Below are 25,001 nucleotides of genomic sequence, written 5' to 3'. Positions count from 1 at the left end.
TCTACAGGTATAGAATTTCTAGGATGGATTTAGAGTGCATTTTCCTTAAAAATTTATTCTGCTAGCATTTATTTAAAAGTGTATCTCATTTTTTTTAACAAATAGTAGAAATGTGTTACTAAATCTACATGTCTCATAAGAAACAAGCACGCTATTTTCCTAGTGATCAGTATAATTCTTCATTTCATTTCAGTAAGGAAGCAACATCCTGCAGATATGTCTTCATTTATCTCTCATCAGTATTTAACTGTCAATAGAGGAAATATGTATAGCCAACAGTGTGCTAACTTGGAATAGATTTTCAAGAATATTAGAGTTACAACATTACTATTTTAAAGCTATCTTGAAGACATAAAATATTCTGACATCCTTTTAATTTGAAAAAACCTGGGTAAAGTTTTAAGTTCTCACTCAATGAGACTAAATGAGAATAATTTATATAGAGTAATAAAAGACTTATTACTGATGCTTTACATAGGAAAGGACATATTGGTGCAGTTCCTGAGATGAAATTCTTGGGGGGAAATATCCTTGTGAATGTGTCATGCGGGGTGGGCTAGGACTTGGGTACTTGAATTACGGCAGAGAATGCATTCCAGTTGGGATCACAGACCTGTGTAATCTGGTGACTTGCCTGTATGAAGAGGATAGATAGTGTGGGTGGGTAAAAGGAAGTAATTGAGGCTTAATAACAGATCAGATTACCAGAGAGTTAATACTCCCACTTCCTGAATTTCTCTGGAAATGGAGGACTTTTTTTTACTGCCATCTTTCAATCTTACATTCTGTAAGAAACTTCCACACAAAATAAGACAGAGTAGTGTCTGCCAATTCCCCTCAATTATGTAGAAAAATTATCATAAATCCATCATACAAAATCCCCTACATTTCTAAATGTTAAATTAGAATTGTTCTCATGATGATACAGTCATATGACTGTCTAAATGTTGGCCTCTAAATCCCGATAAGCAAATCCTTTTTAGGCCCTGCACCACCTCTGGCACTTTTAAGTATTCAATAAATGTAGAAAAAGTCAAACATTAAGAAAGCTGCCTCTGAGGCAATTCACCTGCTTTGTCCCATTGTGTTTGGGGCTACTGCACTGTGTCAGCTAATCTTTTTCATTTTACAGTTTGAAAAATACATTGATATATAAACTGACCATTTCAGGGGATACTTAAAAAACTTAGGAAATGACAGTGATATGTGGTTAAAGGTTTGCTTAAATTTTAACGTGAACAGAATTAAATTAACTTCACAGTAATGATGTGTACATCTTCTATCCATCATAAAAGTGATTAGAGTTGCTGTTAAGGGACATGGCTACTCAATAATTCAGGCAACATACCTATTTTAAATAAAGGGAAAGTGACTTTCCTAAATTAAAAGTAAAAAATACTGAATTTCAATACCAACAGCACTATTCCCCAAATCAAATCAGGTCAGTGCACAGAATCTCATGGCTTCAGGAAAATTTGAGAAAAGAGAACATTTCCTCATGCCCTAAGGCATGGGATTTCACCTGAGCCATCACAGGCTGAAAGTATTTACATCCCAAGATAGATTTATTATTTCTTCCTCTTGCTGCTTTTGTTACCTAATTAATTTTTTAAAAGCTGTTCCTCAAATAAAAAATTACCAAAATACGTAATTTGTAAATTTTAATACATTGTTTTAAAAAATATGTTTCCAGTTATATTGTTATAAATTCAGCAGAGGAAGGTAATAATATGATTATAATCATGGTTAACCAAAGAAGTCAGCGTTAAGCCCTTGCTGTGACCCTTATAGCTGTGTGAACTTTGGAAGACCCCTAAACATTCTAAGTCTTGGATCGCATGTCACTAAAATGACAAAGATATGTATATATTTCAAAAGCTACTATAAAGATTGAAAATATATGCATATACGAAGTCATAAATAGTTTGTGTGTGTGTGTATGTGTGTGCATGTGTATGAATACTGCTATTGTTAAGAGATGTGGCTTAAGATAACACTTGTTCATGTGTTGTCTCTATATATAATTTTACATTTTATAAATCTATACAGTCTCATTTAATACATACACATATTCATGTATGTGTTTATGCATACACATATATGTACATATGCATACACACAGATTTTCTCCTATACATTTACATATTTATTTTTCAGTAGACTTTATTTTTTAGAGCAGTTTTAGGATTACAGCAAAACTAAGCAGAAAGCACAGAGTTCCCATGTATCCCCTGATCCACTCGCCCCACAACACACACATGTATAGCTTTCCCCCAGCATCCTGCATCACGGTGGTACACTGGTTACAATCAATGAACCTACACTGACACATCATAATCACCGCAAGTATATAGTTTACATTAGGCTTCACCCTTGGTGTTGTACGTTCTATCAGTTTTGACAAACACATAATGACGTGTATCTACCATTATCAAAGAAAATAATTTCATTGTCTAAAAATCCTCTGTGCGCCACCTATTCATCCTTCCCTCCCCATGCATTTTTAAGCACTATACAAATGTATGGCATTGAGTTTTCCCTCATGTCTGGGTAGGAAGCAGTAGAAAATTCAAGTATAGCCATAGTTCCACCACTGTATCTAGCTGATATTTAATAAGGAATCCTTTCCCCAAATGTATGAACTATTGTTTACTAAATATATAGTGTACATTACAAATATATATTACTAAAAATGTATATAACTTATCTTCTGAGTAAATGCACGCTTATTAAAGTTAACTAAATTCATCGCAACTATAGACTATTTTTTACATAAATGATAGAAAATACAAATCTATGAAAACCCGTCATATATATTAGTTCTGAATATAGGTCCTTATTCTTGAAACATTTGAAACCATTGGTCTAGGTAAATTATGATAAGAATAAAAATTAAGTTCTTATCATATTCAAAATTAAATTTCAGACCAAGTAAATGAACTAAGCGTTTATTTTGGAAAATCAAAGAGCATCAACAAACATTTTAGTAGTAATCAGTACTAGACAACAAGCTCCATGGTATCAGGTAACATACATTTTTCATCGCCTTCTCGTTAATTAACATAGTGTCTCATAGTTAGTAGTTATTCAAAATTTGTTGAACTCAGTTGAAATAACCTTTTATTTTATTATTAAAACAAATTAGCAAACAAACTTAGTAGAGCTTTCCTTTGCTATCTCCTTTAATATTGACTTCCTCTCCTTTTTACACCCTTTTCCAATTTGAAATATTAATTATTGATGTATTGCTTGTTTATTGCCTGTCTCCTATACCAGTTTGAGGTCTTTGGACATGTGTCCTTAAATCACTAAGGTAACCTTAGCATCTAGCATAATCTTTAGTATACAGGAGCATGCAATAAAAATGTGTTGCCTGACAATAAACTCAATGATTTGGGAACGGAGTATACATTATTTATTGGCCCACACGTGCCTTAAAAAAGCTAAGACATTTAAACTTTAATAATTTGCTGTTAAACCTCTTAAGTGAAAACCCTGCCACCAAATACTAGACTTTCATTTAAAAATGGCTACATGTCATGTGTCATCCTAATGGCATTTGTGATTTGCCAAACTTTTTGAAATTTGAGTCCTTTTCTAAGTTAAGAGTTAAATTAGGGCTTCCCTGATGGCCAGTGGTTAAGAATCCTCCTGCCAATGCAGGGGACATGGGTTCGAGCCCTGGTCTGGAAAGATTCCACATGCCGCAGAGCAGCTAAGCCCGTGTGCCACAACTACCGAAGCCCGCACGCCTAGAGCCCATGCTCCGCAACAAGAGAAACCACCGCAGTGAGAAGCCCGCGCACTGCAAGGAAGAGTAGCCCCCGCTCGCCGCAACTAGAGAAAGCCCATGTGCAGCAACGAGGACCCAACGGAGCCAATAAATAAATAAATAAATGTATATTAAAAAAGTTAAATTAGTGTCTTCTAAATATCAAGCTGCTATTAGAATCCTCAATATAAGAATCAGGATGTCATTTTGAATGTGCACATGAATAGAAGATGTGACATTTGCTCCACATCCTCAGCAGCACTTTTGTAATTGTGAACAAGGGGAAAAAGCTTTTTGAAAACTTGCAAAAGACTAAGGGAGGGAAATGCCTTATAGTGGGAAGGGACACCAAGATTTTATATTGGTCAATAACATCTCACATGCTTTTTAGACATCCTCACATGCTCTTGGACCTCAGAGGAATGGTCAAATCTGAAGACATAAATTTGGCAGTCATCAGCATAATGACAATGTTTAAATCAAGACACTGACCAGGGTCGTCTAAGGAGAGGGTATAAATAGGGAAGGGAAGAAGTTCCAGTGCTTAGCCTTGGAGCATTACAACAGATGGAAATCAAGCTGTGGAATTACAGCCAGCAAAGGAGACTCACTGATGGCTGATGTGGGAGGAGAAAGATCAAAAGGCCAAGGGTACATTGCATCACAGAACCCAAACCTTGAGTGATGGCTGATGAGGTAGTCGAAAAACAAGAGTAAACAGTGTTGGAGAACCCAAAAGAAAAGTGTATTGAGAGGGTGAAGATATCAATTACATCCAATACTATTGAAAGTTCAAGATCCTTAAGATTAGAAATAAATAAAGCCTGGATTTGCAAGATGTAGGTCACTGGAGACATGGGTGAGATCAATTTCAGTGGAGTTATGGGAATGAAAGCCCTTTTGGAATAGATTGAGGAGAGAATGGAAGATGAGAATGTGTGACATGATATTACAAATACATTCTCAACAAATGTCTGTGTGAATTAGAGCAGAGGAATGGAAACACATCCCAGTGTGCAGTAAACAAAGAGGGATATGGTGTCAGGAAGAGTTGGTTTTGATGTTACTGTTGTTTTTAGGATGGGAGAGATTAGAGAAGAGGTGTATATTTGTAGACTGAAAAATAGATGAGATGACAGAGGGGACAAGGATGACAATTGCAAGAGGAAGCCCAGAGGACATGAATCCACTGAAGAAATGCATATACAATGTGGATTCTTGATCTGAAAAGAGAACTTTTAAATTAAATAAATCTCCAGTTCACATATTTTGAGGCAACATTTGGAACATCTGCATACAACAGATACATACAGGAAAATTTTAGATAAATATAAATAGATATGCATCTTATATTTTATACATATGTATATATGTCTTTGCCTTTATTCTATATTCTGTGTTACTGCATTATAGTAGATTTAGATTTATCATTACTACCATTAAAATTCAAGCAGAAGTAATAGTATAAAATAGTTGAAAGGATGGCATTAGTTGATACTTGCCCTTTTTTCCCAATATGTGCTGTTCTAAATTAAGGCAAGCAATTTTTTTTTTCTCTCAGAAAAGAAAAAAATCTATTCAAATGGGGGAGACAGTGAACTAAGCATTTGCAGTTGGCCTCTCTCATTGGCTAACAATTGACAAACAATTCATATAATTCTGTAGGGATTGCATGGATGTCTATCTTGGTCAGTCAGTGAAAGAACCTGTCAAACCCAATAGAGGGTGATTGTCCCAAAAGAACAGCAGATCCATCAGAAAGCTTGCAAAAGTGTGTGCAAATATTATTTATGCAACTAGCCAAACTCATCATTTCTATTAGCATGTATTCCATACTTCTCATATCCTAGTAGTACTTTAGATGTTCAGTTCTCTTAAATTCTTTCTAGTAATGCAACACACAACCATTACTCATAACAGTAAATATGTGTCACATTTTAAGATTTTAAAGTTTTGTTTTTTGAAACACAATTCCAGGATTCCATAGGTTCAGCCGTCTTGTCATTTGGGCAGCTAGGCCATTTATTCAGTGAAATTCTAGCAACCAACCAGCAGATGCCTTTAAACTCTAATCAGAAAGTAGCTTAACCCCAGCAGCCATAAACTCAGAACCTATATAATGCCTTTAACTACAGAATTGCTGTTGGAATTTTTATATATTGCACCACATTCCAAGTTGGAATTGAAATCTACTATAGAGGCTTGATGAAAACGGGTGAAATCTAATCTCTCTAAATTGTAAATCTATTCATACTACTAATTAAAATATACATTAGAAGACAAATGTGTATTTATAAGACAGACTTTTTTGTTTAGCTCTTTATATCTTTAAAGACCTATAGAAAATTTTAAAATGTTATCTTTAACTTGTATATAGCAGAGTCAAAACTGTAACCAAATTTATAACTTGTAGGAAAAAAATCAAATCAATAATCATGAAAGTGCCAACAAGCAGAATTAGCAAATACTGCATGCATTTACATTATCAGCAAATGATGAAAAGATATTTGAAAGTAATATATCTCTAGCTATAACGCACAGATCTTTTTTTCCTTTATTTTACCTCTTGGTACTAATTTTTTTCTCTCCATCCCTGCTTTCCAACAAGTTCAAATATAATGCATTTCAAAGGCACCAGGTATTCATTAGATTCTGAGAAAACAGAAGATCTGAGATTTTCTTTGGAATTGAAGTTTCTGTCTTTCCATTCAGTTATCATGACTAGGACTAAACAGAGCTAATGACAATTTTTTTAAAAAGGAAAAAAGAAAGTATGCTTTATTGAAAATCCACATCAAGAAGAAAAAAAAGTCCTGATATTTTTGATCAACTTAATTATCCATGCCAATAATACTAACTCATAGTAAAACATACAAAAGACTCTGGAATTCATTAACACTACTTAAATGTCTCATTTTACTGCACTTTGGAGGCTGGATTTTTAATATTACTGTGTGTTAACAAAAATGATTTATTTTGAATGTGATTTCTCCCATATAAAAATAGCTTATGTCACACTCTATCACATATATAAGTATTAGAATAAAATAAAACAACACAAATTTTGTGGATAGTTGAGGTTCAAATTTATACAGTATGTCTGATAAAATCATGTGATTAGGGAGAAGGGAGGGAGATACAAGTCCAAAAGATGACAAGATAAAAGTCAGCATGGGAAGGCTTTAGTGTACCCTTTTTTACCTAGGTAACCAGTGACAGTTCATGACTATCACATGGAACAGTCACTCCAGATAAAACAGCATTGCTGTTACTTGAACTTGCTCCAACTTTGGTGATAACAAAGCTCTGTACAATGAAAGGACTGTCCTACTTACCTCTTTAAGCCTAAACTTCTAGTCTGTTGTCTCTATAAAAGAATATGCAATAAAGATTGGGAATCATTTCCCCATCTTAGAAGAAAAGTGAGTCTTAGCAACCAAAATAAATGCAGCTCCATTCCTTAAGATTTATTGTGTGCTTAGTATATTCCAGGCCTGGTGGTGGTAAGCAGAGAGGATACAATGATATGTAACATGCCCAGTGGCAGGTTGTAGTCACGTGGCATCTCATCTTGAGAATCAGCCACAGTGAAATACCCAGAAGTTGCCTAGAAGAGTAAAGAGTCAGATGACCTTGGAAAGACAAATACAGTGGTGCAGTGTACCTTGGCTTCTATAAGGTCTCCGGTGGCAGTGCTGTGGCGAGAGGCTCAGGTACAAATAACATACATCCTGATTCCCGCAGAGCCTTGAGTAGCTGTTCAGAAGAATGAATTCAGTGTTCAGCATCGCTCGCCGCCACCCTCTGAGTCCTCAGCATCAGTGTGGTCAGGAGGGGCAATGCCAAGGGCAGTGGGATAGCCAGAGTTCCCCTGCTGAGTGTAGAGGAATCAGTGAGCTGGGTGAAAGGGTAGGGGTGGAAATGGAACAAACCCTGGTTCAAGGGGATGACATGCTGACCTGTAGCCGAGTGGAGATGGTAGGGGAAGAAGAGCTGGAAGCAACTTGGGAGAGTTTGTGAGACTAGACACTAGAGAGAGGAGGGCAAACTCAAAGGAGTCGATAACTCTAGAAGTTACACTTGTTGGAGTTAAGTCACTCATGAAATTCCCATGCAAATGATGTGCTTGGTGTGGCCTGGAGAAGACAACTAGCCCGTTAAAATATGTCATAATGAAGACAATACAATGTGATAGATCACATGGAAACCATTTAAAAAAAATACAAAAAACGAAGTATAATTTACCAAAATATAGGCCGACCTAAAGTTTAATGTATGATTGTGTGAGAATAGTGGACAACCTGAGAATATTTGTAAGTTAGAAATGGAGTCACAGATATCTACTTCATACTTTGTATGAAATTCTGTGACAGCTGTTTGAATTAATCCTCAATGCCCTGGTGGGAGCATCTCTTTACTGTATCACTTATTATCTTCCTACGTGATGGTCCTTATGTAAGTAACTATGCCCTTCAATAGTCCCCTCACTGGAGTCACTCTGGGAATGTGACATTATTAAAGAAATATACTTGATCCCTGTTTTAAACCTTGGAGAGGAGAAAATGTGACTGGGTTAAATGAAGGTGTCAAACAGGAATAGGGTCTGGCAGGGAAATCTATAGTGAAGTGCCAATCGTTCTCCACTGGGGCAGGGCTATCACAATGACCTCCAACTCATTCTGCAACCTTTTAATGTGCAGCACTGCTCGCCAGCAACTCGTATCTTGTGAAGTTCTCAGAGACTGATTTTGCTTCCCGGGGAAATGTTGTTTATTCCCATCTGTTTTCAAGGTTGTTAAAGAGAAAATCACTTGCCTTTCCATTACCTACAGGCATTCTTGGAGAATGACACCACCATGGCTTTTTTTTAATATTGACATTTTTTGTCAAATAATGTTTTCTTCTAAATTATTCTAAAAAGAAAGAGAGTTGGCATGTATTTGGGGAATGTTTTACATAAAAAGCAACTTCAGTATTGACTCAAATAATTTGATCCAATTGTTCTAATTTAAAACAATAAAATGTAAGGAGGAAAAAAAATTGTCTTTTTAGTTATTCCTATGAATTTTGCTTAAGAAATACTTTTACCAAATTAGAAACTTTTTTTACTATATTTACATTGGTATTACAAAATATCTAGTTTTATTTTACAAAATATTTTAGTTTCTACACGACAGAGTTAATCTTCTTGGTGATTATGACAATGACCTTAAATTCTTGAAGTTAGTAAGCTTTCCTCATTATTTAATATCTGTTTTTTCCCCAATACATTATTTTTAAATATTGGAAGAAAAGAACAAGTGAGCAAATCCTGACTATTACATAAGATTTTGCTGAAATTAATCTACAAATAAAGATTTATGAGACAATTATTCACAAATAATTGACTTAAATTCTCCACTTTTACTATCATTTTTGAAAGTTATGTTTTATCAATTGAAAGACATATATAATAGAGAGATTGGAAGTTTTATATGCTTATAGATATCAGAAAAAAATATCTAACTAAATTTAAATAGCATTATTAGAATAATTAGATTTTTATGTTATTCATCAGATGCAATAAATTATTATAACATCAAATATATCAAAGCTTCATAGCTATTCAAGCTAGTCCTGACCCATACTATTACATTTCAATTATGGCGATCATTGCAATTACTATGCTGTTTTTAATTATATATTTTGATCACTTTCTCCCTCACTAAACTGTGAGAGGATCATGGAAACTGAAAACCTTTGTGGAATGGAACATTTCCATTCGTAAAATGCTTGCTTATTTTTCAAATTGGATAAGCCTGTTCTTATTTATCATGGAAATGGTATTGTTTACAGGCAAGAAATTGGGCTTCATTAGGGTTTAGCAGAAGAGAAGTGTGATAGAATTTCAAGGAATTATTCGGATAAATGCTCCAGTGATCACCTTTAGCAATTATTAGACAATAGTAAACAGCTTAGTGTTCATTATCTTGATCGGCTTACATTCATAATGGATTTAGATCATTTATGGCCAATTAAATCATAACTACTTGAGTATAGAAATCTTATGCTTTTTTATATGCTTTAAATTCCCAGCATATAATATGATGACTTGTTAAAAATTGCACTTAAAATCATATATTTTATTGATTATACTGATAAAAGGGTAATTCTACTTTCAGTGCAGCAAGTATTAACTAAGTGCCTACTGTAACCAATACCACATTCAGGCATGCAGCTAACAGTGAGGAAAATGCAGTCCCTCCTCTCACTGAAGGAGACTAATTATCAAGTGGGTATAATACTCTCTGTTAAGCAATGTAATTGGGTGGGTTTTTCATGCTATGGGAAACTAATCTAGTCTAACTGGTTAAGGAAGAACATCAAAGAACTGATGACTGTGATGAGAACTGCAGGAAAGTAGAAATTAGACAATTTAAACAGTGGAATATACATTTTCCAGACAGAGAAGAGTACCTGGAAAGGCTCAAAATTGAGAGAGGACATGATGACAACATTGTTAGAATATAGAGCACAAGTGAGGGAAGAAAGAGAGATCTTGAATATCATAGTAAGAAATGTATATTTATTTAAGATTCATAAATGTTCATTGAGATGTTTTACCAGGATAATCAGATGATCATGTTTTTTTTTTAAATTTTATTTATTTATTTATTTTTGCTGTGTTGGGTCTTCGTTTCTGTGCGAGGGCTTTATCCAGTTGCGGCAAGCGGGGGCCACTCTTCATTGCGGTGCGCGGGCCTCTTACCGTTGTGGCCTCTCCTGTTCTGGAGCACAGGCTCCAGACGCGCAGGCTCAGTAGTTGTGGCTCATGGGCTTAGTTGCTCCGTGGCATGTGGGATCTTCCCAGACCAGGGCTCGAACCCGTGTTCCCTGCACTGGCAGGCGGACTCTTAACCACTGCGCCACCAGGGAAGCCCGATCATGTTTTTATTTAAGGAAAATCTTTGGTAGTGGTGTGGAGAATGAATTGGAGAGAATGAAATAATCAATTTGAAGGATATTTCATAGAACTATGCAAAAGGAATTATTGTAATCCATACAAAAGTAATAATAAGAATGAAGAATACACATTCCAAAGCTATGAATAGCATAGTCTCAGTAGAATTTGGTGCTAGATATGGACTGTGAGAGAAAAAGGGTGTTAAGGATTTATGACCCTTCAACTCGCTGGCGTGGGTAAATCAGCAGCTGGTGCTGCTGTTTTCTGAGACATTTCTGAGAAAGGAGAAATGAGTTTTTGGACTAAAATTAATTGACTTTTAAAGTATTTTCAAACTGAGATGCTCTTGAAACAAGAAAATTATCAAAATATAGGATATCAACACCACCAAAATATACTGGACTTGAGACGGGGAGAAAGAGCTCAGATGGAAATAGATACACTTTGGAAAGTAACCACTATATGGATGATAAATGAAGTCACATTGTAGGATGAAATCTCAACAAATGAATATGTAGAGGGAAAAATTAAAGGGTTTATGAGATATCGATGGATGGATAGGTAAAGGAATTATATTAAAGGACCTATGAAAGAATCCTTAAAAATACTGAGCAGCATTCCTAGGAACAAGCAGATAGTGTCTTTACCAAGACAAATGCTTAAATAAAGCAATAAAACCAGCGGGATCTACTCCTGGTAACTCTCTTATCTGTGGTCCAACAAAATGCACATTCTAAGAATAGGAGATGTTAAATTATTTAGCAAAAAACAAACAAACAAAAAAACCAAACTTCTTTCATTCAGTTTTCCAGATATTGTTAAAATCATTGCAAAAATAATTTTACAAAGAAATAAGCATTTCACAATAAATCAAATAATAAGTACACAAAGAAGCAAAGCATCATGAACATATGATAGATGACAGAAAAGGACTTCCATATACTAATGTTAACAGATTTCTTGTACTAAACATAACACCAGAGATTTTAAAACTATGATTAGTGTGTTAAAAGAATAACACAAGCTTGATGATATTTTCAGGGAACAGGAAACTATAAAATGTGATGTAGCTGACTTGGATAGAGAATAGAAGTTCAAGAAAAAATATATATAATGAGGAAAATTTAAAACTTAATGAAATAAACAACGAATTAGAAACATTTGAAGCTGGAGGTGATGTCAGAAAAAAATAAGATAAAATAGCACAGGAAACAGGGAAAATAAAGATTAGGATGAGAAGGTCTAATATGTGTTTAGCTGGAGTTCTAGAAAGAGAAGCAAGGGAAGAAGCAGAGGTCATATAGAAGGTAATAGCTGGAAAGTTTCCAGAACTGTCAAACAACACCAATCTTTACATCCAACAAGCCTGTAAATCTCAGAAACATTGAACACACACACACCTAGTAATATCATAGTGTCACTTCAGAAAACTAAGTGCAGAGAGATGGTCTTAAACATTTCTAGAACAGACCATGTTTTCTCCATTGTATATTCTTGCCTCCCTTGTCATAGATTAATTGACCATAAATGTATGGGTTTATTTCTGGTTTCTGTATCCCCTTCCGTTGATCTATGTGTCTGTTTCTGTGCCAGTACCATACTGTTGTGATTACTGTAGTTTTGTAGTATAGTCTGAAGTCAGGGAGCTTGATTCCTCTAGCTCTTTTCTTCTTTCTCAAGATTGTTTTGGCTATTCAGGGTTTTTGTGTTTCCATACAAATTTAAAATTATCTGTTCTAGTTCTGTGAAAAAGACCATTGGTATTTTGATAGGGATTGCATTGAATCTGCGGACTGCCTTTGGTAGTATGGTCATTTTCACAGTGTTGATTCTTCCAACCCAAGAACACAGTATCTCTTTCCATCTGTTTGTGTTGTCTTCAATTTCTTTCATCAGTCTCATAATTTTCTGACTACAGGTCTTTTGCCTCCTTAGATAGGTTTATTTTAGATATTTTATTCTTTTTCATGTGATGGTAAATGGAATTGTTTCTTCAATAAGTGGTGCTGGGAAAAGTGGTCAGCTACATGTAAAAGAATAAAATTAGAATATTCACTAAACCATATACAAAAATAAACTCACAATGGATTGAAGACCTAAATGTAAGACCAGATGCTATAAAAACTCCTAGATGAAAACATAGGCAGAACACTCTTTGACATAAATCTCAGCAATAATTTTTGGATGTGTCTCCTAAAGTAAATGAAATAAAAACAAATATGAACAAGTGGGACCTAACTGAACTTAAAAGCTTTTGCACAGCAAAGGAAACCACCGACAAAATGAAAAGACTACCTATTGAATGGAAGAAAATATTTGCAAATGATATAACCAATAAGGGTTTAATATCCAACATATATATAGATAACTCATACAACTCAACATCAAAAAAAAAAACAACCTGATTAAAAATATGGGTAGAAGAACTGAATAGACATTTTTCCAAAGAGAAAAATGCATATGATCAACAGGCATATATGAAAAGATGTTCAACATTTTTAGTCATCAGAGAAATGCAAATCAAAACCACAATGAGATACTACGTTACACCTGTCAGAATGGCAATCATCAAAAAGAACACAAATAACAAATGTTGGCAAGGATGTGGAGAAAAAGGTACCCCGGTACACTACTGGTGGCAATGTAAATTGGTGCAGCCACTCTGGAAAACAGTATGGAGGTTTCTCAAAAAACTAAAAATAGAACTATTACCATATGACCCAGCAATTCCACTCCTGGGTATATATCTGAAACACACAAAAACATTAATTCAAAAAGATACATTCACCCTAATATTCATAGCAGCATTATTTACAATAGCCAAGATATGGAAGCAAACTAAGTGTCCATCAACAGATGAATGGATAAAGAAGTGGTATCTATACACACACACACACACACACACACACACACACACACACACACACACACACACTGGAATACTACTCAGCCATGAAAAATGAAATTTTGCCATTTGCAACAATATGGATGGACTTGGAGGGCATTATGCTAAGTAAAATAAGTCAGACAGAGAAAGACAAATGCTGTATGATATTTATGTGTCGAATCTAAAAAATGTAACAAACTAGTGAATATAATGAAAAAGAACCAGACTCACAGATATAGAGAACAAACAAGTGGTTAACAGTGGGGAGGGGGCTAGGGAGAGAACAATATAGGGGTAGGGGAGTGAGAGGTACAAACTCTTAGGCATAAAATAAGCTACAAGGATATATAGTACAACATGGGGAATATAGCCAATATTTTATAATAACCATAAACGGAGTATAACCTTTAAATATTGTGAATCATATTGTACATCTGTAAATTATATAATGTGGAACAGAAATTACAGTTCAATTTAAAAGAAAAGGACTGAAAAATTGCTGGAACAAAAAGAGAATTTAAGAACATAAAACAGTCTGAGAGGAGAATTATTTCTCCACTGTGATGATGGTGGTAGAAGTCTGGGTAACATAAACCTCTGTGCTGAGAGAAATTGTCAAGCCAGGAGTCGATATCCAGTAAAAATATTTTTCAAGGAGAAATACACCCCTCTTAGGCTACTCTCAGGCAACTGTGGCTCCTTCCCCGACCTCCTGACTTGAATGTAAGTTCTCCTTTCTGGCCCTGCTTTAGTATCACTTTGACCAATAAGTCTGCGAATCTACAGGGCCATGGGGATATGGCCATCAGAGCCCAGACCCTGCCTCCTTCTAAATGATGCTCCAAGGATCTAGAACCCCAGGATTCTGTGTTGCAATAGCTTCAACTTACTTTTTTAAGCTTGTGCAGAACATTTCCCCAGGTTTATCTACTACAGGCTGGACAAAATCTCTGCTGTAACTCTTGTTGCACACCCAGGCTGTTTGAAGCCAAATGATGGCTGTTTGAAGATACAGGTGGGATTTTGAACAGAGTACAATTATGTGGACAAGTTGTCCACACTCAGGTACTCAGGAACTCAAGAAGTCAGAAATGTAGGTGGGCAGGGCTAGGAGTATCCAGGTGTACTCTTGCACTGAGCTCTGAAAATGTTAAGGGTGGGCATATACAAAAAGATTTTCACAGGAGTTTGTTAACAGTAGAACTTTGCTAAACAATCTAAATGCAGTGCTTTATTCAGAAGGCAAAATAAAAGACAAATTTAAAAATACTCTACTATTCAAAAGAAAGAATAGAAAAATAAAAATAAAACAAAACCAATAGAAAATATAAAATAGGGCTATAGATCAAAAAATAATCAGTAATCAGTTTAAATATTAGTATAAATCTTCCAGCAAAAGATAATCAGACTAGATGAAAAAAATATACCCACCTTTACACTGTTTAAAAGAAATACATGTAAAATATAAGAAATTAAAATGTTGAAATCCAAGAACACACACACATATCCAAATGTGTGTATATACAAATATGTATATTTATATTTATATATAAATTCTATACAAAAGAAATGGTTGTAGCTATATTAATATCAGACAAAAGAAACTTTAAGGGAAAAGGTAATACTGGCTACCTGTATGAAAACTTCATGATGATTAAAGCTTCAATTTATCAGGACACTATAACAATTTTAAATTAGCATGCACCTATGAATATAACTTTGCAATTTATTTTTGGGTCAAGTTTCTCTAATTTCAAGCCACAAAACAAATAACTAACTTAGATAGAAAAGAAAAATTTTGATACAAAATGTATTGATTAGCTCATGGTGTTGGGAGGGCCCCAGACAATTAGGAAATAGAATAGAATGCTAGGCCTTAAGACCTGCAGCCAAGGACATAATTCAGGGAGCAGTCAGGGTCCTGTGCCACAGTAGGCGCTGGCACTGCAGGGCACCGACACTGCTGTCTGACACAGCAGCTGCCAACCCCTGATGCCAGCAACACTTCTGCTGGATCTGCCTCAAAGAGTCAATTATATAATCTCCTATTTACCTTTGTGTTACTTGTTTAATATCAGAGGTCCACAGGAGGAGCACTTCTTTGTGTTTCAGCTTTTAGAGATCAGGGAAAGAGTATCTACCCCCTTCGGCTTCCTTTGGGGATAATGCAGTATTGTATCCTCCTTTTTTTAAGTTTTGCTTTGATTAGGAGTGGAGTAAAGAGCTTCAATCATTTAGGTAATTACCCCCATTTTCTGAGATACGAAGTATTACATAATTTCCTAAAAAATATATGACCACCTAGAATGAGAAGTGTGTGTGTGTGCGCACGTGCCTACTTAAGAAAGAAAAACAGAGCCAAACATCCTGACTACCAGTTCCTTTCTGTGTTCTGGCTACACCCCTGTACACTCTCACACACACACACATCCTCCCTGACACACACATTCGTATAGCAGTGATATTTAGTAAAAATGAAATGAAATGAAAATTAAGGTATATTAAGAAAGACTATCAGCCTAGCTAATAACAGAATAAAAACTTCCCTCAAAACTGTAGCCTAAGGTTCAAAGATTCAATTTTTCATGGAAATTACCACTTAGAATGAATTCTACTTGCCTTTTCATGCCTAACTCTGAATGGGATTTCTAAATGATTGATTCATCTACAAGAAATGTTCCTAAAATCACCTTCATAATTAAAAGAATAAAATTCAATTTCCTAACAAAAAAGACTGTCTCACACTCACTCCTAACACACACACACATGCACGCACACACATATCTTATAATATTGAGATCTTTGTATATGGAACTCTGCCTACCAGTACTCGCTTAGCCTAGTCATAAAGAAGCTGCTGGCAATTTGACAGGGAGAGGAAAGTTGACAGCTTCTCATCAAATATCAAGCACTGCTGTGTTTCTAATGTCAACCTGGATATGACATTTAATTTTAAAAGTATCTTAACATAGGTCTACACACAATAAAACAGATAGCAGCTACAGAACATTTTGTCCTATTTAATGCTTAAAAAAGCCTCTTGCCCAGAAGGCAGAATTATTTTAAGAAAAGCATCAGTGCTATACCTCTGGGAATACTGGCAGTACTAAGAATAAAGCATTTTCACAAGTTCAAGATATTGGATTTACCTCATAAAGAGAAAATAATGGTGTTTAATAAGAACATTGGATTGCTGTGAATATAGAATTTCTATTGATACGTTTAGTTACCAATTTGGATAAAAGTATACTCCACTGGCATGTGCGTGTGTGTGTGTGTACATATGCATGCTTATGTGTGTGTGATCATTCATGCATACACATGTATATGCATAAACCATACCTATATCATATAAACTCCGGCAATTGAATCTTATAGATTGTATCTTTCTTGAAAAATAAGGGCTTTAGCAGCTCATGAAAAATATTTAGAGATTAGAAATGACAATATATTTTGATTTTACAGAAAAACAAGTACATTCTTAATATAACATAATGAGGGCTAGATAGACAATATTTTTTCACCATATTATCAACCTAATAAAAATGCTTCAAATTTATTTAAATGTGACAAGCTAATGAAAAACAACTTTTGGTAAATAACAGCAGATTTCAGTATGTGGTTTTCAGTGTATCAGATTGTATTAGGAAATGAAAGTTTAAGATTTTTCATTATCCTTTAAACTTCAAATTAGTCAAATTATAAAACACTAGGCTGAATTTAGCACAATCAAAATTATAATCAAATTATTTATTTATTACCATAAAAAGACTTCGAGTAGCAATGTCTTAGAGTAGCAAATATAAAGTCTGGTCTAAAATACTAGCTCTTTCCTGTGCTAGTAGTAAACTTGGCATTACCATCATGTCATGTACATTCCTTAGAACCCCCTTCCTTCAGTGGTTCCAGATTAGAATTTGCCAATGAATGGCCCTCACATTTGTCATAAAAAGCAGAAGAAAAGAAAAGTCATTATACCCTTGTGAGATACTGATGGCCAAACATGGCTGCTACTCAGCTTTATCTGCAATTTCCAGCTTCCCTACTGCAAGTTGAGACAGTAGGTAGGACCATATCCAGATAACTGAAAATTGTGGCATTACCCCTGCGATCATTTAAAAGCCATTTCATTTGGCTGGCCAGGCTGATGGTTTCTGTGACTGTTTCTCTGACCTTCCAGCAGCAGCCTCTTGGCCTGCACAGCCCCCTCTCTTTCTACATGTGTGGAAGTCCGAACTCCTTTATTAAACCGTTTTGTCTCATAATATTTACTATGGCTCTACTTACTTGTGAAAATCCAGAGTGATGACGTTCATTAAAAGATGCAATACTTAGGGGCTTCCCTGGTGGTGCAGTGGTTGAGAATCTGCCTGCCAATGCAGGGGACATGTGTTCGAGCCCTGGTCTGGGAAGATCCCACATGCCGCAGAGCAACTAGGCCCGTGAGCCACAACTACTGAGCCTGTGCGTCTGGAGCTTGTGCTCCGCAACAAGAGAGGCCGCGATAGTGAGAGGCCCGCGCACCACGATGAAGAGTGGCCCCCGCTTGCCACAACTAGAGAAAGCCCTCGCACAGAAACGAAGACCCAACGCAGCCACAAATAAATAAATACACAAATACTTAAAAAAAAAAAAAAGATGCAATACTTAGACCTTAATGACCTACACTGAAGACCTGTAACAATAATGCAAATAAAGTAGCTATATAGCATTTAGGTATTTGCTCCATGTGCCATCACAAGGCAAGGCTGGCCTCTTATCCAAATAAACAACAACAACAACAACAAAATCAAAAAGCAACTACCAAAAGAGCAAAAAGCTCTCCTTCCATGTGGAGGTTAATGACCTAAATTTTATTTTTTGATATCCCTTCTAGATATGTTTTTATTTCCTCTTACATGGGAATACTTGAAGGATTATTATCCTAAATGACAGCATTCACATATATCTCACTATGAACAACAATCTAGGGCTGTATTCTCTACCAGGGCATGCCATTCTAATGTGCTTTATTAGTTTACTTCTATCTGATTTCAACTAGTCTCTTCAAGCAGAGAATGGTTATATCTTTTGGCTGAGACAAGACTTAAAAAATGGTCTTTAAAACTAAATACCAGTGTTTCCTTTGTGGAAAAAAATACTCAGAAAATATTTTGTCCTTTACATTTTAATGTACTCTGCTTGTGGGCAAAGACCAAGCCTTGTCTGTCAACACACACACCTTTTGCCTTCTCAACCGCAGTGTACAACACAGTACCTACACATAAGTACCTACACAGTACCTACACATTCTCTCTAAATGTTTGTAATTTAAATAATGAAGTTTAGGTTCAGGTGAGGTGAGGGACAGAGAGGTTGGACAGAGAGCCATACCTCTGGGTAAAGTAGAAACACTATGGTTAGATTATATTTACTGCATAGATGTGGTAGGACCAATCCATGGCATGGTAAGAATAAGAACAGAATGCCAAAGATATTCTGTCTTCAATCAGAGGCTACTCTGTTACATATACTTGTGTAATTACATATACACTCATCTGTATAAGAAAAAATTAAGCCATTATATTTTGCTTTTTCGAACTTGTCAAAATTATTCTGTATGTTTCATAAAATCTGATGCTTGCAATAATCTTATATAGGAGAGAGAGCCACTACTGACATAATCAAATTTGAACTTCTCATATATCTTTTCTCTAAGAAGCTTTTGTTTTCTATCTCAAATCAAATTATTCACTCCCCTCTTTGTGACCTCATTTTATATTAAACCAACTTTTATCATAGCAATTTTAACATTTTATCATACTTGTTTCTTTACTAAACTGCTAAATTCCTACATTGTGCCTGCCTTGGAGACAGAAAGCTAGCATTGAAAATATGTACTTCTACGTCAACCAGGATAGCCCTAAGAGAATTGCTTGTTTAATGAGTGAATGAATGCTTTTGAATAAATGTAAGGAGAAACTATTTTTTCCTATAGGTTTGTACATCCAAAATTATTTTTATTTGAAGACTTGGATAGAATGTCCTTCATTTATAATCAGACAAGGGAGAGGGCACAGATAAGGATAACGAAGAATATTTGGCTCATTACACCCAAAGTGAAATAGACAGTGTCAATGAAAAAAATGTTGCCTGCCATATCACTAAACAAAGGATGTTGCAGCCATCAAGCCATCACATTACAGCCATCCCCTGAAGGTGCCTGAGGGACCTCAGGATAAAAACAGAATGCCTACCATCAAGCCATCAGCTACTGCAGCTATCCCCAAAGGTGTACCCTGAGGAGCATATCAAAGGAATGATTTCAATGAGGCCAGACTTTTGCATCTTCCCATACATAGAAAAGGGCTAAATTCATTAACTTGAGATTTTTAATTAACAGTAATCTTTTGATGTTCCGACTATCTGGTCTTTGTTGCAAAAACTCCTGTATATCTTGGCTTCTCCCTTATCTCTTCAGAGAAGTCTCTCAGAGCTATCTGAGAGGCTGATTCCTCTGCTTCAAGTCCTCTGTTTTGTTGCAAATAAAACATAATTCTCAACTTTTAGGTTCTGCATTATTTTTCAGTCGATAATAACATTGATCTACCTCTGCACACTCCATCTCTGTTTGTCTGCAATTATCGTTTTTACATCTAGTAGTAGAAAAGGTATTTTTGTTGGAGGGAAAGCTGGAGGGGAAAAGAGAGAATTTAGGGTAGATGAGGACTTGTGTATTTCCTTTGTGGCACCAGGGAAGAAACTTGAGCAGCTAGGAAGAAGAGGTGAGGGCCACAAGTTCCCAGGATTGCACAGGAAAATTATGCAAGTCTCTGGCCAGGAGCACAGCTGCTTTGATAATCAGATGATCACATGTGATAACAGGTTGAGAGGAAACAATTTTTTTTCTGTCACAAGGGTGAGCTCTGCATCATTCTGACTCTAAAAGGAAGAGAGGTACTCAGAGTACTAGGTGATAGCGTTCCTGGTAGTGATGCTGTCATTTCAAGATGGTGACTGGCAGCGGTGAGGTTTCCACAAGCAACTGTGTGCAAAGTAGGTGTGGGCAAGTGAAAGCTGAAGCAGGAGTGGAGGCCAGGGTAATACAGTGTGGGGGTGAGAGTTCATAAATTCACAGCTGGGTGTGTGCAAAAGGCTCCTCTGAGATGCCCAGAAATAAGTCTAGGATGCCATGGAAGGGAGAGCTGGGCTCACACCATTACATAGGTCAGAGCTATTAAACTCAGAGTCATTTGAGTAAAAGCACTGACAAGCAATTTTGAGGACCCAACTGAAATTGGAACTATAAATCTGCCCCACCTGGCAGAGTTATGTGATTTTTCTGCAGGAAAGCTCAGGAGCTCAGAAGATGGAAAATGTCTGTGATTAGAGAGATCCAGGTTGAGAGTATGTTTGGAAGAAGTTAGAAGAAATGCAGGAGAACAGCGGTCTGAATATAAGACTAACAATAAATGGCCAGATAGGATGATGAAGTTCATTAGGATGTAAAGCCAAGAAGCATCATATGAAAAAAAAAAAAAAATTGAAAGGTTTAAAGACCCAAGTGAAGAATAAAAATATTGGGTTGGCCAAAAAGTTCGTTTGGGTTTTTCCATAACAGCGTATGAAAACCCCGAATGAACTTTTTGGCCAACCCAATATTTAGTGGGGATAAGCATTTGTTATCAGAGAGAGGGATTTAGGATATAGTTCAGTTTACAGGATTATAAAAGCAGACTTTGGCTTCAGGCGTAGTTTACTGAAGAAAATGATGTGAAATCATAGTCATTAAAGTATAATTCAGAATGCAATAAAGTTACCTGGGATAGTGAAAATTGTGGAAGTAGAAACAAAATGAGTGAGTCATTACATTCTCAGAATGAAGGACTACAGCCTGATATTTAAAATATGTATTAATTAGGAAAAGTAACAGTAACTATTCTTAATATCCTCAAATTGAATTCATCAAAACAAGAAAGCTTTTTCATTCGCAACACAGTGCAAATGAGTGTGTGGCTGGGCGATAGAGGCACTCAGGATTTGTCCGTTCCCTTGAGCCCTTGGCAGGATTGGCTTCATCTGGCTGGGAGACAGGGAAGGGAGAGAGGGGGGAGGTTCTATTGAGATGTTTCACAGGCCAGCCCCGGAAATAGTACACCTCAGGTTCATTGACTTTCCTTTGGCTGGAACTCAGAAGGCAAATCGTAATTGCAAGAGAGCTGAGAAATAGAGTTTAGCTGTGTGCACAGAAAAAAGAGGAGAAATATGAATATTGGCAGCATCAACATTCTCTGCTGCGGCAGGTGATGGTGAAAACATTGCTGTGTGGTATGAATCTCCAAGAAAATGAATTTACAATGGAGAAGAAGAACAATAACCACAAAGGTCTAGCGTAGATCTAGGAAAATTCTTAGCTTGTTCCTGGAGAAAGATTTTGTGAGAAAATAAGTAACTTTCTGAGGTTATTTTCAGGAGCAAATATTATTCAAATGAGGGCTCTAAATACCATCTGCAAAAGCAATGAGAATGGATTAGAACTTTATAGGACACAGTGTCAAAGGGAAGATTAGTTGTGAGTGGCGATACTCAGAAGAGGGGACACTAGATGAGGAACTAGATAAACGGATGAAGGAAGGATTCTCCCCATTGGCATCATGGGGTAATATGGAAAGGAGAAAGGACAGTCTGACAGGGAAAGAATACTGGGGTGATATATGCCAACAATTTCAAATATAACTTCAGTAAAATTAAATTTTTAATTGTGACTATTTCTGTAACCAGGTGCCCCATGTGTCAATGGTTGTGAAGGCAAGGAGGTAAAAAACTTCATCATCAACATTTCTGGTGGTATATTTCTGTGATAAGAGCATAAAACAATATCTTACTTACTTATTTTCAGGAAATATTTAGATATACTGTGATAAATCTTGAGTTACTAATTATTTTATTCTCTATACTTTTACCTATCCTTTCAAAGAATACATGTTTATAGTCTCTTGCTATTTGCTTGGCCCTGCTGGAGAACAAAAATACAGGACAATTTAACCTCAGAGTGAGAGACACCACTTAAGTGGATAACACATGCACACCCATACATACACATACTCACACACAAATTAGAGAGCTTATTTGGCTGTCCAGGAAACACATGCATATGTTGTGGGGCAGGCAGTAGATACAAAGTGGAAAGAGTGCAAAATAACATGCTTTCCCAACAGCAGGCCTTTCTAGGGAAATTCTAAAAATTCTAGAGTTTTGTGTTGATGAGAAAGAGGAAATACATGAAGAATTGGCAGGAGACAAAACTATAAAAGTTGGTACCTGCCAGAGCATGAAACACCTTTGGCTCCATGTTAAGGCATTTAAGCCTATAATGACTCACTTAAGAACTATAAAGGGAGAAATGGCTTTGCCAATGAACATTATGGGAAGATCACTCTGGCTGTTGTGTGAAGAATGGAGAGGAAAACAAAAATGGTTGTGAAATTTATTAGGAGGTTATTCCAGTTGTTCAGGTTAAAGTGGTAAATCCTAAACGAGGTTAATGACCAAAATGAAAGTGAGAGAAGAGAATGGATATGAGATGTTAAGAGTGCAGATTCTGTAACTCGTGGCTGACTGAAAGTAGAGGATGAGTGAGATCAGAGAGACCAAGAGTGATAGTGGCTGAGTGAGTCCATTCACTGAGATGAGGAAAACAGGAGGACAAGATCATATCATAAATATCTTGCTTTGAGATACCTATGTGGAGATGCCTTATTGTGTATGAGGTCACCAAGGTAGATAACGTATAAAAGGATTTGGAAACAGAAAATGTAAGAGATGATTGGAGGAAGAAAGTAATATAAAAAATGAAATAAATGTGGGAGGGAAATTGGACACTGTAAACTTACAGAAATGAGAAAAAAGTTTCAAGAAAGAGAATGGTCAACAATCACAAATAATGCAGAAAGCTTCAGGAGACAGGAATGTGTTGAATCAACCTTATGAGCAGGATGACAAAACTATTATCTTAATAACACAAATTGCAGAGGCATCGCAGAGGTCAGGGTGATGGATTTCTTAAAAGAATGATTTTTTTGTCAATACTTTTCTGTAGTAATATCTAAACCAGTAGTGTCCAAAATTTGATTTCATATTTCTTTTGTAAAAGTAATTTGAACATGCTCCTTATGTACGTATATTGAATGCATAAAGAACAAAGATACTGCTCATGCTGTTTGTTAGAAAACAGCAAACAACAATAAAACAAATACAACAGAAAGTGTGATTGGAGCAGCAGAGTGTATCAAAGAGATACTCAGTTAAAATAACATCTGGAAGCCAAGAGTAAAATACAGTAAAAAGTACTGGAGTTCTATGTCAGGGTATTTGATTTATGTCATCTGCCTCAATTCCTTCCCATAGTTGACTTAATGTTTAGGAAAGATTCAAGCTGAGAGTAAGTGATTTTTATTATGGACGTAGGCTTAAAATAACCAAGCCTGGAAGAGTGTATGGCTAATAGTTTCCTAAAACAGGTTACAAGAGTGACTCCAAGGCAAACCACTGTGGGTATAAGGGAACTCTATCCATCCAGAAATTGCTTGAGACGTCCTATTTCACTAAAACTAAATAATCGAATTCCTTATATCGCTAAATGTTTTATTTTTTCTGAGAACGGCAAATTATGAATACAGTAGTGTTCCAAATTGAACATTAGTGAAGATTAGCACAAAGGTCTTCCAAGTAGTTATGGAAGTCATGGACTTATTTTAAATTTTAACTTGCTTAATGATAATCATATATTTTCTGAGGATTAGGATAAGGTCATGCATTCTCTTATTTTACTTTGTAAAATAAAATATGGAAACTCTTTAATTCTACTATGGAAACTAAAATGTATCCTTTTGGTGAAAGGTTTTTCAAGGAATCTCAAGGAATAAACAAGAAGGAATTAGTTGGTGTAGAGGGAACGATGGTGACCTGAGGAGTAAATAATCATAATCATGGCATCTTCACATTCATGATAGCTATGAAAATGAAAACAGGTCATAATTACTCATGGACCCTAGAGTTTAGGAACACAGTCTTTTACAAATTCAAACACAAGTGATTTATTTCATGCCTCTCAAACGGACAATATCTCAAGCAGTCTGGATAGCACTAATGTTTTTAAAAAGTATATCTCTCTGTGCAATTATATATGTCCTCAGTGTGGAAAAAGAAATAATGGTGTATTTTCAAAGTTAGTACAGCTGCACCCGAGCTCAGAGGAAATTAAAGGGTGAGAGAACATTTACCTAAGATGCAAATAAGGAAAATAACACATATGAAGAATTTAAGAGTAGCACAGAATTTTAAGAATAATATCAGAAGGTACAAAGCCTCAATAGAGCTGATCTTATGAGATTTAATAATTGCCAATTGCAATAATTGCT

General features: G+C 35.8%; 2 long non-coding RNA genes across 5 annotated transcripts in view; both read right to left on the bottom strand.

Annotated features, from left to right (window-relative positions):
* Window positions 1-25,001, bottom strand: part of LOC309627612 — an 83,375-nt gene that overhangs the window by 32,829 nt on the left and 25,545 nt on the right. The gene's annotated exons all lie outside the window — the stretch shown is intronic.
* On the bottom strand, window positions 11,497-23,333 carry LOC309627617. Its single transcript, XR_014243859.1, has 2 exons — window positions 13,627-23,333; window positions 11,497-13,594 (listed from the first exon to the last, which is right to left on the bottom strand). It is a non-coding gene; the product is annotated as an uncharacterized lncRNA (long non-coding RNA).

The sequence above is a fragment of the Balaenoptera borealis genome, assembly GCF_965194805.1.
Source record: "Balaenoptera borealis genome assembly, chromosome: 4".
Taxonomy (NCBI): Eukaryota; Metazoa; Chordata; class Mammalia; order Artiodactyla; family Balaenopteridae; genus Balaenoptera; species Balaenoptera borealis.
The sequence above is the reverse complement of the archived record's forward strand: the minus strand, read 5'-3'. Positions and strand labels throughout refer to the sequence as shown.